Genomic DNA, 18,506 nt, shown 5'->3' with positions numbered 1-18,506 from the left:
ATTAATTCGTAAAATAATTTTTATGGATAACGCATTGTCGTCGCAACAGACCCGCCAAAATTCTCACTAACTTGCGAACCGATCCGATAATTTCTAGTTCTTGGTATTTTACTCGTTGTTACTGTCGAATCGAAAGGAAAGATAGCAACGGCGAAGGAATCTAGAAAATTGTTTTACACGACGTACGAAACGGCTCTTGGCCGATGAAACGTATTCGGAAGAGCTGAATTAATTAAACGAGGATCTAATTAATCATCGCGAGAGGTCAATAGCCGCGTAAGCGAGAGAAATGGCTCGCGGTGAGTGGGATTAGAAGATTCTTTTGTTTTGGAAAGTAAATGCTTCGCTCTCGTTGGAAAGCATTTTCGTTATTTTACGTTCGAATTAAATGACTCGCGTTCGAAGAATAATATGCTACCGCCGTGCCGTGACTTTGCGGTTTGCGAATTTTGTTATTCGCGAATTTCCTTTAACGATGACACTTCATTAAACGAAGAGCGTGCCAAACTTTTGTATCGAACAGGGTGTCTATTTGCGAACGATAGATCGTACTGTATTATCTTTTCGCGATCGATGCTAATGTCACATCGCTGTTTCTTCCGTCTTAATTGCAATGTTTTTTATTCGTTCGAATAAAAAAAGCGAATAAACATGCTTTCCCGATCCGAAGTTGATCTTTAAAGATGAGAAACGCAAGCGTTTCCGTTTTCTGTGTTTCACGAATATTTTCGTAATCTGTCTTTTCTTTTCTTCGAGTATAAAACGCGAATCGAAGAGACCGGAACAATTCGGAGAGAAAACGGATTCTTGATCGTATAGAATATATTTTTCCACGCGTCAAAAATTTCACGTTCGATACGTTCGGTGATTTTGCGCAAAAACTACATTAGTTCCTCGATTTCCAGTTGTTTGCCATCGTATACGATCGAGTTTGTTGACGAAGATTAAGTACTCTATAAAAAGTGACGCGTCACAAAAAAGGCATTTAACTCCTTAAAGAAAGATCGACGTCACTTGGAATTGCAAATATATACGACCTTTGTTGGCAGTCCTGTCGAGGAATGATTATCGTGGTTATTGTCGGCTGGGGTATCAATGAATCGAAATTAAGGAGAACAATGGCGGAGCGAAGCGAGGATAGAGCAACCTTGACACGGGGCTCTTCTTCGCGATAATCAGATACTTCTAATCAGCGTGGCGGTTCGTCTTGCAGAGAACAGATCCTTGAAATTATCCGACGTGCCGCGGAATTCAACCGGAAACCGCGTACGAGATCGATCGGAGGAATGCGACGCGCACACTGCGAAAAATTGGAGCGGCCGAGAACGAACCGATACGCCGACACGCCGAGGACGTTAATCGCGCGACGGAATCGAGAAAATTGAAGGCGACACGTCACCTTTCACGCGAACGGGACTCGCACGTATCGCGGCTCGCGCTGCGCCGCGCCGTTCTACCGCGATTTTCCCGATCGCCAAGCACGCAACGCCGAACCAACGATTTTTCTTATCGTTAGAATGCAACAAGTCTTTGGCAGGTAACGACTCTTTTTTCAGCTTGCAGTTTATTCCCTGCCTCGAGATTTATCTTTACCGGAGCTATTAGACGTCGCAACTAGTATTCTAAAATTATATTTGTAAAAAAAAAGTCACTTTGATTCTCAGTGTGCTATCCACTTAAGAAAATCATCGTTCGCCTTGCTTCGAGTTTGATTAAAAATATCATCGATTTCTACCGGGACAAAGGCTCGGCTACAGTTGCCTACTTATACCGATGGCCTTGGCGAGTTTTGCGAATTTTCCAAGAATAAGATACGTTCCGGTTTTCCGACTCGCCCTACTTCCGTCTGAACGCGTCTTCTCGTCGATTCACCTCGTCGTTGCAGCTGCAACTCAACAATCCCAAAGGCGTATTCGATTTTTCTACGAACCGCTACGTTCCCTATTCACTTTCTCGAAACCCTTAGATCTTTCATGACGATTTCAATTTTCTGCGAAAGCATCGCTAACACGACAATTTGTCACGACATGTTCGTTTTTAGTTTCCCTTTGCGGTAGGATTTCCAGTCTTAATACACATAAACCCTTCTCTCTCTCTCTCTCTCTCTCTCTCACACACACACACACACACAATACACGTATTCTCTTTCTAAATATTCCAATTCTAGCGCGATAAATAAATTTTTTTCCTATTCGTAGCTAGTAAGAAAGCGCAAGTGGCAACGAGGTTTCAGAGTTAAATCAAATTCTCCTTCGAATTGTTGGGCAATTGCAACGAACAAGTTCAAAACGCAAGATTCCCGTTTCTGCGAAACTACTCGCCCTAATCCATCTCCCTTATCAGGATCAGCCTGCCTTCGTCTCGGTTACGGAGCGAGGTAACGCTGCCGATTTTCCGCGAGACGGCTCGCTAAACGGAGCCTCTCGGCAATTTGCCGGCACGCCGCACAACTCGCCGGCCCCGAGAGCGCAATCGATTACCGTGGTCGAAACTCGCGGCCACCCGATACCGGATACAATAACCCGGGCGCAATAGGAGCCGTGCGCGCTCCTTTAGGTGGCAGAAACCGGGTTGGTGTTCTCGGGAAGGCCACGACTCGGGCGTCCCGGCGACTTAAAGCGGCACACAAGTCACGTACCGGCATGGGACCACCGGTATTATGGCGCGTCCTCTACCCTCGGTCCACCTCCCAACACACTCTCTTACTCCCTCTCCCTCTCCCTCTTTCTGCTGTACCCTCTGCCTTGGCTGGTTGCCTCTACGTCGACCTTCTCCCTCTGTCTTCGTCGCACCGGCGTATCCCGTCATATACATATTACGCGCGGCGTATAATGTGGGTGCCGCTTGCACAGCGAGGCGGCCCGGTGTCACGCTACGTGCTTCCTGCCCGCAGGCCATGGTGTGACAAAAGGCCTTATGTCCGCCCGCTCGTGGAACACTCGTGATCGCAATGTGTAATCAAGCTCGCATGGCCACTGTATTACCACGTACACCTCTACCGTGGCCCGCGGCCATCCGACCGTCTCTATATACAGGCGCGCGCACACGAGCCACACGCATCCAACAGAGCCACGCAAGCATGTACGCACGCACGCACGTACGCGAGTAACGCGCCGCTTTTGGCCGGCCGTTTCCCGCGCACCACGCAACCCGACTCTCCTCTCTCCTTTCCACGATCGGTTTCGCAAGCCAGACCAACGCAGAGAGAGAGAGAGAGAGAGAGAGAGAGAGAGCCCAGCGGCGCCCACTTTTCTGCTCGATTCGTCGTGCCATCGTGCACCGCTTGCAACCACCGGCCCTGTGCGCTCTTTCGGAAACCACCCCCTCTCTCTCTACCTCTCCGAGGGATTTTTTTCTTTTACCACGTCTTCTTGCTTTTCGCTTTTCTCTCTCTCTCTCTCTCTCTCTCTTGTTTTCCTCTCGCTCTTTTTTCCTTCTGCTATCGGTGGGTAGTTTGGAATTCTAGACGGTAGACCGTGATTTAAGTTGGAACGTGGCTTGGAAGGAGGATTGCATCGAAGGTGAATCGAAGATGCCACAGGATGTTACGTTTTGACTCGTCTCGGGGATGAAATTTGCCAAGATCGCGAACTAGGTGCGAGCGAAGCTCGAAAATTTTTCCCCCAAAACGCATGCAACTGAAATATTTCTACGATTATGCCAGGATTCCTAGTGACACGTGTAAAATGTGAAAATAGTTCGCGAACGTGTCTCTAGTATACGCGAAATACGCCAATTGTCGAAGATAACTGGCAAATCTCAGATGATATAAACGACATTCTGATTATAGAAAGTGCATTAACCCGTTCATCGAACCATATCGAACGATCGTTCCCGTGTCTACCCGTGGAAAATCGAAAGAGGCAATTTCTGTGTGTTTTAACGCGAATTGGGAGAGTGCAAAACGGATCGGGACGGAAAGTTAAGAGCGGAAAAGGGCAATCCTGGCGGTCGAGCCCAGGTCCCCCGGTATACGTTGCACTTTTGGCAGTTTCCGACCGGTGTCGGGATGCAGTCTGCCGCGAGTAACGTGTTTACCTAGACTATTGATCGAAGGGGGCGAGAGATCCGTGTTCAGGCAGGGGTGTGCGGCTTCTGGAAAACTAGGACCACGGGAATAGAAGATGGGGAATTTTTGCCGAGTTTCCACCTTGTCGAGGATAGGTGGAGAAACAGAGAGATAGGTTACGGATATTCAAGAGCCAACGGGATAGCTGAGCGTATCCATGCGTCAGGAAACTTTCCAGACCTCGACTCGACAACTCGACGAGGACGCTCTTTGCGTCGCGCTTTGATACTTTTCCTGGCCCGATTGGAATTTTTTCGCCACTCGATTCCATGTTTCTCCTCTTTTCCTCGGTTTTATTTCCCACGTGATTCCGCGAGTATAAACTGCACGCCATTCGATATTTCTTCGAAGATAATTACACGACTTTGATAGTCGAAGCGTTCGAAGCATCGAAACTCACCAACCTTCCCATGCGACGATCGAATCGGATTTTTGATAATTTCCAGTCGACTAAATCTTTCTATCGCAGTACGTATCGGCGCTATCTTTTCGAATAAATGGAATGGGCTGTAACTGATTTTTTGTAGAATCTACGTGGCTATTTCGGTATGTATTTTACGTTATACGAAGTTTACAGTAGGTTTGATCCCAAAGCGTTTCCTAACAATTTCGATGTCTCCTTTTCGCGACGCAATTTGTCTCGGTACAACACTTTCTAACTTAGAACATGGTCCCGATTTAGATCGAACCAAATGATACTGCACTTACATTTTGACGGAATTGCAAAGGAAAATAAAGGAACCACGAAAATCGCGAAAAATATAAAACACGAGTTAATTACCACGATAGACCACCTTAAACACATTCGTGGCAACAACGTAAAACGAAGACAAAGACGTCTCGACGAATCTTGGATCGATCGCAAATTCGATAAAGAAAGTCAGAAAAGAATCGTAACACCTTACCGAAAAACAAGGGATAAAACACCTGCTCTACAGCGCTCCATGTAATTTCCACACGATGTAACTTTCCGAACTTTGTCAATTTAAAAAAAAAAAAAAAGAAAAAAGGAAGATAGAAACAAATCCAATATCACCACTGAAATATTCACCTATTCGATCCTCGGTTCATCGCAAATGATGCCGCGCCGATTTTGGACGATTCGTGTACACTTTCGTTCGAATCACACTTTTTTGTTTATCAATTGCACAGTGGTCGACGTTTAAAATCAAATTAAAAATCGCTCGATCCGCGAAACACCATTCGAATCGATCTCTTTTTTCTCAATCACGATTTCTGATCGCTTCCGTTCGATGTTCCATCGTTACGTATCACCGGGCACGGCGGTTCAAATGTCTGTAACGGCACGGAGCGCGGCGCAGAAAAGCGAAAGACCGTGGGGCAGCAATTTCTGCGCCGGTCGGAATCTAATCCGCCGCGAACAGCCGCCTTTCGTGATACCCGTTACACACACCGTGGAGAAAACGTCGAACGCTTCGGTGTCCCGAGCGGCAGTAAGTTGAATTCCCAAACGGGCGGGTGTGGCGACCGTCCCGCAACGGGCACCGAAACGGATGCCGCTATCTCCTCCGACACACCGACGCGACTCCCGGCGTTTCTCTCTCCCTCCCTCTTTCCACCACCGATTCCCAACTTCTCTTCAACTTTTCTCCGTCGACAAGCCTTTCGCGATTTTTCTACCTTCCACCGTTACTTCTTTTTTTCTTCCACCTTTCTCGTCTTTCTTTTTATACCATGGGACGAGAAATCGTTAGGAAGGCGACCTTTTCCACCAGAGACTGTCCGATTCCACGTACGAAAACGCGTGGCATTTCAAAAGAGACGCGTTTTCTTTCGATCGATCGACGCAACTAAAAACATTTTACGAGATAATTCGCACAAAATTCTTTTACACCGAAACAATCGTAATACGGATGGCTCGTTCGATCGATTTCGACGAATGGATCGCGAAAGATCGGCACGCGAAACACGTCGAAACACTGCTGTCACAGGATTTCACGAACGTGACGGACGATTTTCAGAGAAAAGGAAAAATAATTTCGTCGAATCGGCATTCCGGTAAAATTCCTGGCGAAACGCGGCTCGTCCAAAATCGACTGACGGATCTGCTCGTGGTTCGACACGGCGCGGCGATTCGACTCGTGAAAGCGTGACACACGCGCGACAGCGTGCCATCGGTGGCCGATCGAACGACACTTTCCTCGTGACACTTTTTTTTTCCAGCACGGGAAACACGACGGTGGCCAAATATCGGGTCGTGAACGGAACGGCGCGACGGGACGCGTTCGCGTGGCGTGTTGTCACGCGCGACGGCTGAAGCACGGCGATCGCGTGCGAACGCTCGAAGGAAACTCGAGCACGTCGCCGTTCGGCGACGATGACGGGGCGACGGATGAAAGAAAGGCGACGCGGAGCAAGGGAAGGATCGACGGGCGACCGTTCATCTCCATATTCATGGGGGACGACGTCGAAGCGCGACGATTCCGTGAGCTTTAACGAGCCGTAAAACGTAACGAAAAGAAAAAAAAGAAAAAAAGCGCAGGCGTGCCGCGACCAACACACTTACGAATTATCGCCGCCTTTTCGAATTGCGAAGTTATCGGCGGCACCGGTCGTCACGCAGCTCCGACACGGTGAAGAGAAAAAAAAAGAAAAAAGGAAAGAGGCAGACGGCTCACAGACACATCAGGGACACTCACGCGCTCACTGTTTGCATTGGTTGTCGTCGTCGTCGTTATCGTGGACGGTGTCGTTGCGGCTGTCGTGGTCGCGACGATCTCGAGACTGGCCGATATATACTCGCGAGACTGGCGGTATGCTCGCGAAAAGGAAGAGAAAGAAAGAGAAGAGAAGAAAAAAAGCAAAGAGAAAAAGAACGTTGCTCGAGCGCGCGGAAGTAAAAAAAAAAAAGAGCACGGCACGGATCGGAGAGTCGAAGACGAGGAGCAAAAAAAAGAAGCGGGACTCGCAGAACACTTGACTGGCCGCGCGGTTACGAACACACAACACACTATATCACCGACCTGCACGAGAGCACGGTAGCCAGCGGAGTTCTCCTGGATCCTCACGTATCCAGCGTGACGATCCGTGCGTGCCGCGTGTCCACGTTCCGAAAGTGTCACCTCCCTCTCCAGTCGGTCGGCTTCAGACGTGTGCACCGGCGAAGATCCGTGAAAGGAGGAAGAAGAGGCGAGAGATCGGCCAAGCCAGTCGTGGTTGGACGATGTCGGTGGCGCGCACTTCTCTTTCTCTCTCTCGTACCCTCGCACTCTCGATCCTCCGTCTTTCTTTCCTCTTGCGATTCTCTCTTTCTCCCTTTTACCGTCTTTTTCCCGTTTCTTTTTTTACCGTGTGCCTATAGCTCCGCCTCGGTTCATCGGTTGTTTTCCACGTCTTTGACGTTTTCCCTTCTTCCTGTCTCGCCGCTACTTTCGAGGGTTCTCTTCGTTTTCTTTTTTCCCTTCGTGTCGTTCCCTCTCGAAAACCACCAGCTAGCCGCGTGCACGTTCGACGTAGCGCGGCGGCAAAGAGCCGAGTATAGGAAGAGACCAGCACGACGTGTCCGCGCGAGACGGAAAGGAAAAGGAAAGCGCGCGCGCGTCCCGTGAAAGAAAGAGGAAGAAGGAGGAGAGTAGGAGCAGATGCCGAAGGAAGAGGCGGCTCGGGGTGCGGAGGAGGAAAACCGAGCGACGGTGGCGGCGGCGGCAGACTCGGTTGACTCGGTGGCCGAGCGGTATCTCACCCGCGAAAAGCGTCCCGCGATCAGGTGACAGCGGGAGTACACACCGGCGCTACTCAGGAGCGAGAAAGAGGGACGGAGCAGCCGTGTGGTGCGCGCGGAACACGAGAGGAGTCGAGCGAACGAGACGGAACGAATGGCCCGCTCGCGCTGCCAACGGAGACAGAAGCCTGGTGTCGGCGGTGGAGGGGCTGCTTGTGGGACGGCGGGAGGTTAAACACGCCGAACGCCAGCCAACCGACAGAGAGGAAAGTGGGAGCGAGCAGGAGGGAGAGAACGATAGTCGGCGCTCGTGCGTTTCGAGTGTGACTGACAGCGAAAAAAGAAAGAAGAGCGTCGGGAGACTGGCGGCGAAGGAGGAAAAACAGAGGCAGAGAGGAAGAAGAGAAGAAGAAAGAGAGGAAAAAGGAAACCGGGGAGGAAACCGATGGAGAAAAAGAAGACGACCGGTAGACGGAACCCGGGGAGAAGTTGGAAAAGGGGGACGAAGATGCTATCGTCCCGCCGGGAAGAACAAAGAGAAATAACGCGCGTGTAACGAAGACGAGGGCGTAAAGGAGCGAGGGTGAGACGAGAGGAGACGAGAAACGGATATAGAGGCGGCGTATAGCGGCGGGGTACGCGATGCGCGACTCGCCGGGGTGGAAGAGCGTGCGCGCGCGCGCGCGCACGTTTCTCTCGAAGGGGGAAGTCGAGGGAGAGAAGGGCTCCCTGATCGCTTCTGAGTGCAAACGGTTCGGCGTGCGGTGGGACACTGGCAGGCGGGCGGCTGGCTGAAACTGCTGTGGATAGCGGGTGGCGAGCGGTGCGATACTCTACCTACGGGACGGGACGGGCCGAAAGCCGGGCCGGGACCCCCATCCACCTATACGAAACGCACACAACCGTTCGTTCGTCGGTCGGGTCTCCCCTCGCACACACAAAGAGAGCGAGAGACCCGACGGACGCGCCACGCAGAGAGCGCGCCGGCACACAGCCGCGTTCTCACACTAACGGTGAGTCAGGCAGGCGAGCACAGGCGGCTGCCAGGCAGACAGGCAGGCAGGCAGGCAGAGGCAGGCAGGCAGGCAGGCAGGCAGGCAGAGGCAGGCAGGCAGGCAGGCGGGCAAGCAAAGCAGCCACGGCACGTTACTACGCCAACGGCACTGCCTTCCCTCGGCTCGATTCGGTCTCGCTCGGGCGGCCGCGTTAGTCCGACTTTCCCGTCTTCGTCGACCGCCACGCTCTGTCCTCGTTGTCCTCCACTAACTCGTTCTTCGTTGCTCGTTCGTTCCCTCGTTCTCTCTGGCGCTCCGTTCCGTGCCGCTACTCTCCCTCTGCCTCTCCGCCGCCACCTCATCCCCGATCTCCTCGTCGTCGTTCTCCTCCCCCTTCCTCACGCTTCAGCCGATGCTCTCTTCCGCAAGCGCGCACGATCCTGCCTCTCTTTTTCTCCACGTTTCTTCTCCTTCTCTCGGATTCTCGCCCTCCGTCCTTGTCTATTAAACGATCCCTCGGTCTGATCGTTCCTCTCGGATCGTGTGCACCGCTCCCTCGTTCTCTTTCTCCAAGCGTCGGCTTCTCTTTGTCGTTTCGTCCTCGTCTCTCCTCCGCTTCTCTCCCTCTCTCTCGCTCTTCCTCCGTCTGTCGCGTTCTCTTTCCGACCCCGCGATCGTTCCTCGTCACGCCGTTCTCGCGCCGTCCTCTTCGTTTTCCCGCTGTCCTCCTCCGACCTAGTCGGCGTTCTCTGTTCTCTCTTTTGGAGAGCGTGTGCGCGCGCGCGCGCGCGCCCACACTCGAGCGGTAGCATATCGTAGGTCCGCCTGCCTACCGGAGCTTTTCAGACACCGATGAACGTGCTGGAGGCTCGAAAGCACGCGAGAGAAAGAGAGAGGAAACGAGGGAGAGAAAAAAAGAGCGAAAAAAAAGAGGCTGCGAACGAGAAGAGGCGAGCCGAGTGGAGAAAGAGAGGGACGAAGAGAGATAAAGAGAGACGTGACCGCGGGGATGTAACGGGTGTGTATGGAACGGCGGCACGACGACGACGACGACGACGACGACGACGACGACGACGACAACGTCGACGACAACGTCGACCGACCGCCCGACCGACCGACCTCCTTGTTCACGAATTTTTCGTCGCTCAGCCGGCTGGGATGAGTTTCGGGAAGCCGGCAGCCGAGGTGGAAATTGCTTCCAGAGAAATTGGATTTCACGATAATGGCGCGAATCGGTTCCAGAGATTTCCAGGAAACCAAAACGCCGGGAAAGGAGCGGGAAGCGGTGGTCCCGCTTCGATTCGTCCCGTATTGCCGGGCGACTGTAAATTTCTCGATACACGCGACAGAACCCGTACTACGTGAACTTCGCTGTTCCCGTTTCGACTTTCTGGGGATCTCCGACAACTGTCGCGACTGCCGCCACAGGAATTGCGTTCCACTTCGAATTTTTCGTCGCTTTTTTAACTCCACGGAGGCGGAATTCCACGAAAGATATTGTAATTTATTACTATAATCTGAAATCTAGGGACAAGCAATTGTAGGATAACGTTTTTCGTAATATCGGTGTCACTTAACGTTTTAATTTCTGGGAATATCAAGTTGAAAATCTCGTCACATATACTAAAATTCATTTGCGAATTGCAATTTCAGCGATTTCTTCCTTTCGAGCTTAAAAATGGATCGTTTAGCGAGGATTGACATGGATTTTTAAGACTGTACGTGGCTGTGTATTTCACGGTAAATACAAGACCCTTGTACGGTTCGACGTTCGCTCGTTTAAGTAGATTTACGTAATATCTTCGTCACTACTAATTGGCTGGCCCTTCAAAGCGCAGCCAGTCACTGCGCTAGTTACTATCGCAAACAGAATTAGTGTGATTTGCGTTTGCGGATCTTTCCCTGAAACCTTGGTCCGAGTACAAAACTAACGGAGCTCGCGGTTGAGTTCCAACTGCTACCATTCTTGCTTCGTGTGCGACTATCCTTTCGGCGTCAATGGTCAAACCTGGATATCTACTTAATTACATTGCCACTTTCGAAAAGACTAGGAAATTGAAAATACATTTCGACGTGAAACCAAAACGCCCGGCGATATTTCGAAGATCGAACTCGTATCTAGCGACGAAACTTAGCGAAGGATCGAGCACGAGTAGAGACATGCTCGCAATCAAATATGATCAGGAAAGAGACTCAAGCATTAATAAAATTCAAACCAGTTTAGCACGGTGTATTTAACAGCAACTTACGCAGCTGTCATTTAAAAAACATCTACCCACCGTGCAAAACGAACCAACCAAGAATCTCATTTCGAAAGGTTTCGTCGTCTCGAGGAATCTACAAAAAGAAATCAGGCTGGGTTCGCTCGAGAAACTTTCTTTCGCGTTTGAAAGTGAGCTGCCGGGATCCAAGGAGCCGACTCGTCATCATCGCTATTTACCATACCGGTGTAATTCGCTGGAATCAGAGGAATAGTCAATGGTCTTCAGGAGGAAAAATCGTCCGTGGAGATACGAGGAACAAGCCGAGGCTATTGGCCGTTCGAGGGGTTAGCCGTCGGCGTCGGTGACAGGAAACGGAGGAGATCGGCCGGCGCGAGACGCGCGCGGGTGCCTGTCCGCTTTCGTCGTCGCGGCGCTTCCGATCGGGGGCAAGGCGGTCTCAGCTATTCCAACAAAGTATTCCGCACACAGAGAGCCGCGGGCGCAGTCGCCGAGTCTGCGAAGTTGCCTTAATCTCGATCCGCCTGTCTTCCCTTTCTCTGTCCTTCTCGCTCCCCGTCTCGCCACCCGTTCCCGTCGTCACTGTGAACGACAGACTTTGAGGGTGACTTTGAACGAGATAGAGAGTTCGAGAAACGAGAAAACGAACCGTGGAACGGAGAAGGACCGGCCGTAATCCGGGTAAAGAAAGAACCGCTACCGAGAGAGGTAGAAAGGAAGGGAAACGAAAGGCGACATCGCGCGGATGGTAGAAGCTAGGATGAAAGAGGAAAGACAGACGGGCAGAGGGAAACGACAGAATACCTGAGCACAAAGGCGTGCTCGACATGGCGAAATACAGGCGATCCACGGTCCACGGATGGCCGCGTACAGCATAGAGAAACTATGGACCCGCATGGCGCCGACAACCGCCGCGCTATGCCACCACCGTCCCCGTTCGTTTCACGCTCGACGCATCGCTTCGCAACTCGGAGCACACGGCACTCTGGGCCGGCGAACGTTCGAGCGGCATTCGTTTCGGGTTACGCTGTGATTGTCGCCTGTGAAAGAGGCCCGATCTTCGTCCGCGAGAACGAGGGTTGCGTGCGGGGGACGAAAGAGAAGTCGAGCCGGGAGATGGAACGCAGTGGGAGGGCGGTACCCCCTTAACACCGGGCACGAGGCAAAAAGGGGTCCAGCTGCGCTGCATCCTTGTTCGGGCTGCTCCGAAGGGAGTTCGGGGATTATTAAAATGCTGCAGAGGGGTGGGGAACCTCGTTCGTTCTACTGTTACCGGGGCTACGTAGCCACGAAACCGGTAAAATCTTCCTCGTCGCTCCTATGCGTTTCGTCGCTTTCCATCTTTTTTTCTCTTTATCGCGTCCCCCTGTCCCTCCGTTTGGCTTTGCTTCTCTGCCTCTCTGCTTCTCTTTCGACCGGCTGATTCGGTATTCAAGTTCGAGTCGTGGTGCACAGGCCGCTGCATAAAATGTCTCCCCTCCCTCTACAATGATACCAATCAAGCCGGCCGCCATCGAGCCTACCAATCAGGGAAGCTTTGACGCGCAGCGACAACGTTTTTTGGGGTTAATTCCAGGGAAACGGCTGGCTGACGACGCGACCCTGAGATCGATTGCCGTTCTACGAGACGATAGGGAACGCGCTACCGTGTAAGATGGAAGATCGTCTAGCGTTCGAAGGAAAGTGGATCGATGTATAGTTTCGAGGACGATGACCGAGAGACTCGAAACATTTTCGTTAGACGATCGTGGAGGAGGCTGCGATAGTAAAATTCTGTACGCGTTTCACCATATCGGAGCTAAATGTTCGTAGACACGAAAGCTAAGTCTTTGGAAACCGAGAACACCGAACCGATTTGTAATCTACGTGTGACGCGGGCGTCGGACAAGGTGAAGCCTAATTATGCCGCGCGATCCCTGTCCTCGCTTAACGATCTAAACAAGGGAACCTGACGACCCTTCGACACCTTGTACCTTCTTGACCACCTTGCCTCTCACCGACACAAAGAATCCGTAAAGCCACTTGCACTATGTCCCTCCGGGTTTAGTTACCTGGGAGGCTTAAGGGATCCTAATACTTCGTTCATTGTCAAACGACGAACGTTAAATGAAAGTATCAGAGAACGACTCTGTACCATCGAGCCTCTACGGAAAAATATTTTCCCTGGGGCGTCTTTCTTGCTTCCTACGCAGAAGCTGTTCTATGTTAATCTCTTCTCGGGACTATTTGTCGTTAAGTGCTCGAAAATCGTCACAGGTAAAAGTCAAGCGGAATATTTAACGTTACGATGAATATATTCTGCCTGGTCGCTTCTTTTTTACTGGAATAATGCCTCTAAATATAGTGGCACGTGTAAGGCCGTAAATTTTGTTACGATAGTTCAATGTTTTATAAACGAAGGCCAGTTACGTTCGGTCGAACGTAGATAAGTGCAATTAATAGCGTTTGTCGCGTGGCATAATTTAAAAGCAGTGAAATTAAATCGACAGCGCGGAGAAAATCCTTTCTTTGGTGAAAAGTTTTGATTTTTAAACGATTACCGTGGACGCGTTGAATGTACGTCGTTGGTGTCGTACTTCGCGAAACAGAGGGTATTGTACTTTGCAAAACTGAAGGAACACACTTACCCTGTTAGATAAATGTTGTTTTCCTTCGAGTAATGTTTCCAACTCCTGAAATCCTTTCGCCTCCTCGGTGGTCCTTGAAGAGTAATGACCGCTTCGCTGTCGAAAAATAACAACGTCTATTAGCACACGCTAAATGAAATGATCGATAAATCATCCTGCTAAGCTACGAACTAACTTTCGCGCTCTTTACAATTTTTCGGTGTGTCTCGTCGTTAAAACGTCGATATTAGATAAAATTAGCAACTTTAAAAGAAACCGCACATTCGACGAATAAAAGTCGACGACAGAGGAGCCGCCACTACACTCTTGAAGAACCTTGCGATATTAATCGTCGATATCTCGTTAGAAGTACCTTAACTTCTGCTTCGGCTCAATCCGCGAACAACACGGAACAAGCGATAAACGCGAAAAACGGCACAACCGTAAAATAACAGAAGCGAGGACACGAGATCAACGAGCTGCTGTTGACGTTTCTCTTCGCTCTCCTGTCTCTCACCTTCGCAGCATGGAACAGCTTACTCGCGGCCTAGGCGCGCATAATCGCACGGAAACGTTCCGCAAACAGCTCCGTCCCGGGGTCCATAGATTCCCGCCGAGTTTGTCCCGGATATCGTGCAGCCCAGTCGCGGGAAGGGATCGCCGGCAACGTCCCGTCACTAATTACATTCTCCTCGCGCAATCACGGCCGCGTGTACACTTACGCCCGTCCCGTTCCGTCTCCCTGGCTCGTGTCCAATTGCCCCGTCGGATCAGAAGCTCCTTCTTGGCTGGCCCCACCGAGTTCTCCTCCGTTCTTTCTCCGTACGTCACTATCTTCCTTCTCGTTCACTAGCTGCCTGCCTGTCTGTCTCTGACTGCTTGCCTGCCTGTCCGCTTGCTTTCGTCCCGTTCGAGATACCTGGGATTCTGAAACACCTTGCCCTCGATTTGCGCCGAAGTATTCCGACACTTGGGTATTCGTAAAGTTTCCCAAGTCTGAATGAGAAAATGGAACAGATCAAGGGTCATAGGGGGGAGTTTTTTTGGGTTGGAGCCAATGATGTCGAATGGGCGGCGGTGGAGGGTGGTTCCGATCGGTGTTTGGGAGAAATTTTTGGATTTAACGTGGAACTTATCTTTCGAAATCGAAGGTGGTCGAATTGACGGAATTTTGACGAGAACTCGAAACTGAGAATGATGCGAATTCGTTGCATTTACTAATACTGGATACTACCTTATACGAATGCAGGTATTTCCGCCGGTAATTGTGAAGTTAGGAACTAGTCTCTGTCCGTTGGGCTTAGTATTTTTACAATTACAATTATTCAGATTCGAAGAAATTGAAAAGCACTCATAAGCAACGGGATATATACATTTTTGAAGGAATTATAGAAAATTAGAATATTCTTTTCACTATCCTGAAATTTCGAGAAGACGAGTGGTTTTTCAGAGCATATTTTCGCACGGGTCACAGGCAATTTGCTTTGACGTTCTTGGGGTTAGGAACGTAACGAGTTTTGAGAAAGGGATGATGGTTTTTCAGGCGGATTTTGGAAGTGGTGTAGAGTGAAAACGCGGGAGACAGGAAATTGGATTCTAATTCGAAGCAGGGCTTGATAATGCACGAAGTGGCAGGGAAGGTGGAATCTGGAACTGGATTTTTCGCAACGATCGAACACACGTAATCGGCTCCGGTTAATTTTTCGTACGATAATGGAATGTTTCGAGCGAAACGTTATTTCGTGACGGTCTTGAAAAATTGATCGTAAAACAGAGAGATTCTCGACTGATATTATAAAAATTGAAAATCTTACAAATAAATAGTTCGATCAAAATACTCGATCAAATGTTTATATCGCGTTTAATATCAACTTCATTTAAAACGTCACTTCAAAAGTTAATCTAAAAGTATAAATCTGACGAAGAAATAACTGTGAAAATAATTACAGATACCAAATTAACAGATCTGTCAATCGGATGGCAAACAAAATTAAAGTAATCTTTGCCAAAATTCGTAAATCAAATCGATCGATTCTATATCTTAAAATTATAATGAAAACGACGATAATGACGAGGAAAAAGACAGAATAGTGCGCGTGGAGTTGCATTAAAAGGAACAGCGTAATGGCCGAGGCGTCGAAGGCGATAAAATTTTATCAGAGGCGACGTACCGTGGTGCACACGAGCACGCAAAAATCCATACACGCGGCCAACCCCCTTAACACACACCCTTTCGCCCGTTACGGGGTGAGATCTGTAAAAGTTGAAACACTCGGCCCTGGGTAACGTCGCGCGTTTATCCGCACGATTGCGCGCGGATATCGAGCCGCGGAGGATGTCTTCTCGAGTCGTTTCCGTTATTGGAAACTTTTGCGGAACGATACAGAGAGAAACGATTATCCTTGGACAGGACCTTGGGCTTCCGCAATGGACATTGCGTTTCAGCGACTTTGTTTTCCTCGAGTTGTTCGTAAAAAATTCTCCAACGCTTCTCCGGTAGACACTCCTTCCTAGAAACAAAGTTTTAATCGGCGAGCGTCGATAATTTTTTCATTTTAATCGTACCAGCAGTATTTTACACGGACGATCGTTATCTGTATAATTTTTATTTACGGAATGTACGAAACATTTGGCCCTCGGAGATTCTACTCTGCAGTTTTTAATTCGAAGGTCCTCCTATTGGTTCTCTACATGTAAAAAAAAAAAAAAACGATCGATAATTTCTTTCTTTCGTCGAGGATTAAACATATCGCACGTACTTTTTCAGTCTCCGTCAATCGATATCTCTACCAATGTTAATTTTCAAATCCTCGCGTCTTCGCGTACCTTAATTTCCACCGCACTGCTGCCTCCTCTCAACGATACACTTTTCTCATCTTCTCGCCAGGAGTTTCGTCGATCTACCAAGATTAACACCTTCAAAATTCCTCCCAGAAGTTAATCAATTTTCTTCGCGAACGACGCACACGAGCCACGTGTCTCGTTTTAAAGATTCTCTCTTTCTTTTTTTTTTTTTTTTTTTTTTCTAAACGCCACGCGAAGATTTCTCCGTTCCGGGAAGCCAAAGTTGGACAAAGTTGAAAGTCTCGCGGAGGACCGCGACGAATCTCGACTCTGGAGGCGAGGATGAGCGCGGAAGAAGAATGGAGACCGCGTTAACGACGAGAAATTTCGCACGCGCGCGATATCTTGGAAGCCGCGCGTTCCCGGCTAACTGGCGACTTCCTACTGCAGGAACATCCTGGCCCACGATGGATGGGGTTGTACAGGAAACCGGGATTCTTCTTGCTCGGGGATTCGCCGGCTAACGGAAGCCAGTTATCCCGCGTGTTGATCTTGGATCGCGCACGGAAAATACATAGAAAATTCGTATCTCCGGCGAAGCTTCGTGGGGAACCCTCGAACGAACTTCAATTCAAGGCGAACAGCATGGAACCTCGCTGCCGGTAATATTTGGCTCGGTTCGATACGGCAATGTGTTTCTACTCCTGCAAGGATTAACAGCGTGCGCTACGCGGTTTTACGGTTTCTTCGCTTCAATTTTGGAAATACCGTATTTTCGTTTAATTTTAATTTAGGATTTGGAATTTAATTTCGCGTTATTCCTTTGCTTCTTAGAGCAGGAAGAATAGAAGCGTCTCGGTGGATTACGAATGCGCGAAGCTAGACAATACGTTCTACGCTTAGAGACAAGTAAGGTTTCGCTGGAACAAAAGAAAAATAGAACTTAGGCCGATAACAAGCTTCGCGAACAATGAATTATAAATGCGAACGTGTTAATGTTTAATAGATGGAGGAACAAGCGATTATAAAAATAGGTGAAAATGGAAATGGAAGATATTTGAATTTTGAAGAAAAAACAAATTAATGACTTAACGAATTTCAATGAATGTCGGAAGCAAAAATAATCCTTGGCTTCTTCAATTTCTGAGGGAATATATTACAGAATTTTACTTACGAATTTAACGAAGGACCGTGAACATCGCAGACTCGCGGAAATCAACCTCCGTTGCACTTTGCTTTGTTCTGGTTACCAAACGATCCAAGTTTTTGTTAATTAGCTGTCGCTAATGCCTACAGGTTTGACAAGTTCCGACAAACGCCGAAGCTCGCAGAGATTCTCTTTCGCATTCAAGAGATTATATTATACCGTAATTAAAAATATCCCATGAAAAATGCCAAACAGTCTTTTCTACTTCGCACACTCGATAAAAATTATAGTTACAAAGAAAAGAGTCTCCGATTCGTCGAGTTTCCCGATGCACATGAAATTTGTACACATTATCGTACATTTATATACAATTCACCGAACAGTCAAAAATTTAACCAAAAACCCGTCACCGTCAATTTTTGTACAATCAACGAAATAAAACGTTGGGTCGCTAAAAAATCTCTCTATCGCAATCTGATATAGTCCCGCCGTTGCTCAAACAACTACACCCTCAAAATTCCCGTTCGATATCCTTTCAAACTCGCCAAAAATCTGCTCCGCGTGCACCTACGACCCTTTTGCAAACCCTCTCTACAGAGGAATACAATGGCAACGCGAAAAATTACAAGCGAACCTCGAGACTCTGGACTTATCACCTCGGCAAACCGGCGAAACAAAATTTCCACGCAGTTCCTCAGGTAGAATCTCTTCAGCTATCGTTCATAGAACCACAACGAGCCGGAACAGGTGAGAACGAGGGTCGGAAGGAAAAATCAGTGAGCCGGTGAACCGGTGACGCGAAGCTTAGCGTCGACCGCTAACTGCTCAACGTATAACCGGTTAATTACGTTAAGATGGATTACTCGGGAAGTGTATTTCAGTCGAACGAATTGGCTTAAAGGAAACGGAGTAGGCGGCGAGCTTTTAAAGGCGATGTACGCGTCGAGGTGGATCGTTGGTGGAAGCGATAGCGCCCGCGCGCTCCGACCAGAACGGTCGCT

The 18,506-nt window shown here is 49.2% G+C and overlaps 1 protein-coding gene across 6 annotated transcripts in view; it reads right to left on the bottom strand.

Annotated features, from left to right (window-relative positions):
* Positions 1-14,540, bottom strand: part of LOC117210537 — a 71,369-nt gene extending 56,829 nt beyond the window's left edge. The window contains exons 1-2 of one of the 6 annotated variants that reach the window (XM_033453655.1): positions 14,297-14,540; positions 13,596-13,691 (exon numbers count right to left, since the gene is read on the bottom strand). The gene's annotated coding sequence lies outside the window, so the exon portion shown is untranslated. The other 5 variants (XM_033453657.1, XM_033453653.1, XM_033453656.1 and 2 more) reach the window with 5 other exon arrangements.
* Positions 14,541-18,506: the final 3,966 nt, after the last annotated feature.

Source organism: Bombus bifarius, unplaced genomic scaffold (assembly GCF_011952205.1).
Source record: "Bombus bifarius isolate JDL3187 unplaced genomic scaffold, Bbif_JDL3187 scf7180000008206, whole genome shotgun sequence".
NCBI lineage: Eukaryota > Metazoa > Arthropoda > Insecta > Hymenoptera > Apidae > Bombus > Bombus bifarius.
The sequence above is the reverse complement of the archived record's forward strand: the minus strand, read 5'-3'. Positions and strand labels throughout refer to the sequence as shown.